Source organism: Chiloscyllium plagiosum, chromosome 15 (genome assembly GCF_004010195.1).
Source record: "Chiloscyllium plagiosum isolate BGI_BamShark_2017 chromosome 15, ASM401019v2, whole genome shotgun sequence".
In the NCBI taxonomy this organism is placed as follows: domain Eukaryota; kingdom Metazoa; phylum Chordata; class Chondrichthyes; order Orectolobiformes; family Hemiscylliidae; genus Chiloscyllium; species Chiloscyllium plagiosum.
In genome coordinates this window covers 72,735,723-72,739,361 of record NC_057724.1, presented here as the reverse complement: position 1 = coordinate 72,739,361, position 3,639 = coordinate 72,735,723, and positions in this window count along the sequence as shown.

Below are 3,639 nucleotides of genomic sequence, written 5' to 3'. Positions count from 1 at the left end.
TACTGAGTCAATGGAAAGATTCTTGGTAGTGTGGATGTGCAGAGGGATCTTGATGTCCATGTACATAGATCCCTGAAAGTTGCCACCCAGGTTGATAATGCTGTTAAGAAGGCATATAGTGTGTTAGGTTTCATTTGTAGAGGGATTGAGTTCTGGAGCCACAATATCATGCTGCAACTATACAAAATGCTAGTGCGGTCACACTTGGAATATTGTATACAGCCATATCTCAGGAAGGATGTGGAAGCATTGGAAAAGGTGCAAAGGAGATTTATCAGGATGTTGCCTGGTCTGGAGAGAAGGTCTTATTAGGGAAGGCTGAGAGACTTGGGTCTGTTCTCATTGGAAAGAAGAAGGCTAAGAGGGCATTTGATAGAGACATACAAGATGATCAGAGGATTAGATAGGGCAGACAGTGAAAGTCTTTTTCCTAGGATGATGTACGAGGAGGTGAGGGGTGATAGATTTAAGACAGATGTCAGAGGAAGGTTCTTTACGCAGAGAGTGGTAAGGGCGTGGAATGCCCTACCTGCTAATGTAGTCAACTCAGCCACATTAGGGGCATTTAAACAATCCTTGGATAAGCACATGGACCTTGATGGGATAGTGTAGGGGGACGAGCTGAGAAAAGTTCACAGGTTGGCACAACATCGAGGGCTGAAGGGCCTGTTCTGCACTGTATTGTTCTATGTTCTACATAAGGAGAACATGCAAACTCCACACAGATAGTCACCCGACACTGGAATCGGACCCAGATTCCTGTTGCTGGGAGGCAGCAGTACTAACCACTGAGCCATTGTGGTGCCCCTTGACATTTCATGAATTATTAACATAGTTTATCAACGTTCACATTAAAGTTTTGAGTCAGTGGGTAAAACTCATGCCTCAGAGTCTGAAGGTTCCAGAAGCAAGTTCCTCTCTAGGGATCTGAAAACCACAAGTTGGATGAACAACACCTCATCTTCTAGCTGGGTAGCCTACAGGCCGGAGGAATCAACATTGGGTTCTCCAATTTCAAATAACCTTCCTTCCCATTCCACAATTCCCTTCACAGCCCCTCCACCTCCCATCCATTCCTCTAAATCACCTACTGGATTCATCTCTCCCATTAACCAACCAGGTTGTACCCTCTACCTGTCTCTACCTATCTCCACCTCATCACCCTGCCCCCACCACCCCCTTTATCTGCAACTCCCTCTGCACCCACTCCCAGTCCTGAAGAAGGGTTATACCCGAAACGTCGACTTCTCCACCTCCAGATGCTGCCTGGCTTGCTGTGTTCCTCCAGCCTCCTGCCTGTCTATCTTGGGTTCCAGCATCTGAGTTTTTTTTTGTCTCTACACAGTTACAGCATTTCTCACCTAATTCTTCGGAGCAACACTGACAGAGTGATGCACTGTCACAAGTGTCACTTTTCAGATATGATGCGGAGATGCTGGTGTTGGGCTAGGGTGGACAAAGTTAAAAATCACACAACACCAGGTTATCGTCCAATAGGTTTATTTGGAATCACAAACTTTCAGAGCACTGCTCCTTCGTCAGGTAGCTAGGAGCAGTACTCCGAAAGCTTGTATTCCAAATAAACCTTTTGGACCATAACCTAGCATTGTGTGATTTTTAACCTTTCAGATAAGCCCTGACTTCCTACTCTGGTGGAGGTAAGACACCAGATGGCACTTCCTCAAGGATGAGCTGGGTAGATTTCTGAAGGGTAATATTTATCCCTCAGTCAAACCTGCCTAGATGACCTGATCTCTTCTCTCTTTGTTGCTTGTGAGAGTTTCTTTATGCAGACGTCCTAGTTTACAAAATGTACTTCATCGGTTTCTGAAGGGTAATATTTATCCCTCAGCCAAACCTGCCTAGATGACCTGATCTCTTCTCTCTTTGTTGCTTGTGAGAGTTTCTTTATGCAGACCTCCTAGTTTACAAAATGTACTTCATCGGCAGTGATCTGCATTAGAATGACCTGAGGTTACAAATGTGAGAAACAAAACTCTTTTTCTCCCAGCTTTAACTGAATATTGAAACTCAATGTAACCTGGAAGACACAAGAAATTCTTTTGATGGTACCAGGGCCTTTTCCTTATCAGGATCTTTGCTGCTTTCGTAGAGAGACGGGCTGCATTATTTTAGCTAATTCACTAATGACAAGAGGCTTGACAAAGGAGATTTGCATAATCAAAGCTAATTCATTCATTCAGCTAATCTACAACTGGTGCCAAAACTGCTTGACAGTTCTACAGTAAATTATGCATCACTTTAGCTTTGAGAGAAAAAATGTCTTTGGCACATGAATAATTTAAAGGATTTTCCCATCCACACAAGGGATGGCAAGAGTTTTATTTCGGCAACCCAGTGATGTTGGATATCATCGGCAATAAATCTTTTCAGTAACACAATTAGAATCACAAGGTGAGCATTTGGGCCATTTTGTCTGTGCCACCTCTAAGACAGGGATACAAGCCTCCCTTCTCAATTAGTGCAAGATTAGATTGATTCTCAGGCAATGCCAGTAAAGATGACATGGATTATGGGCATGACCAAGTCGGTCCTTACTGGGGAAGGAAGTTAGGCAAAAGCAAAATACTGCTGTTGTTGGAAATTTGAAATAAAAGCAGTAAATGCTGGAGAAATTCAGTTTGTCTGGCAGCATCCATGGAGAGGGAGTTAACGTTTTGAGCCTAATATGACTCACTTTAAAGCTTTTTGTCCTTAAAGCAAAGCTATGCATTATGTTGATTCATTCAGCAAAGACGCAAAGGATCATTTGCACAACACAAATGTCAGGCAATGGCCAACACCAATAAGAGAGACTCTAACCACTGCCCCTTGACATTCAGTGGTGTTACCATCACTGAATCCCCCATTATCAACAACTTGGGGATTATCACTGACCAGAAACTCAACTGGACATACCATATAAACAGAATGAGTACATGAGCAGGTCAGAGAGTTTGGAATATTGCAACGAGTAACTCACCTCTTGGCTGCCCAAAGCTTGTCCACCATCGACAAGGCAAAGTCAGCAGTGTGATGGAATACTGCTCACTTGATGGATGGGTGCAACTCCAACCAAACTCAACACATTCAACACCATCCAGGACAAAGCTGTCTACTTGGCTGGCACCATATTCACAAATGTTACTCACTCCACCACTGACACTCAGCAGTGTGTACTATCTACAAGATGTACAGCAAAAATTCACCAAAGATCCTTCGACAGACGTCCAAACCCACAGTTGCTTCTAAGTAGAAGGACAAGGCCAGCAGATACACCACCATCTGCAAGTTTCCCTCCAAGCCACTCACAATCCTGACTTAGAAATATATTGCCATTCTGTCACTGTCGCTGGGTCAAAATCTTGGAATTCCTTCCCTTCTCTCCTCCCCGGGGAGGCGATGTCTCTAGACCATTAATTCAGAGGACATGCAGGTCCTGGGCCTCCTCCACTGCCGCTCCCTCACCACTGGATGCCTGGAGGAAGAACGCCTCATCTTCCTCCTTGGAACCCTTCAACCCCAGGGCATCAATGTGGAATTCACCAGTTACCTCATTTCCCCTTTCCCCATCTCACCCCAGCTCCAACCTTCCAGCTCAGCACTGTCCCCATGACCTGTCCTACCTGCCTATCTTCC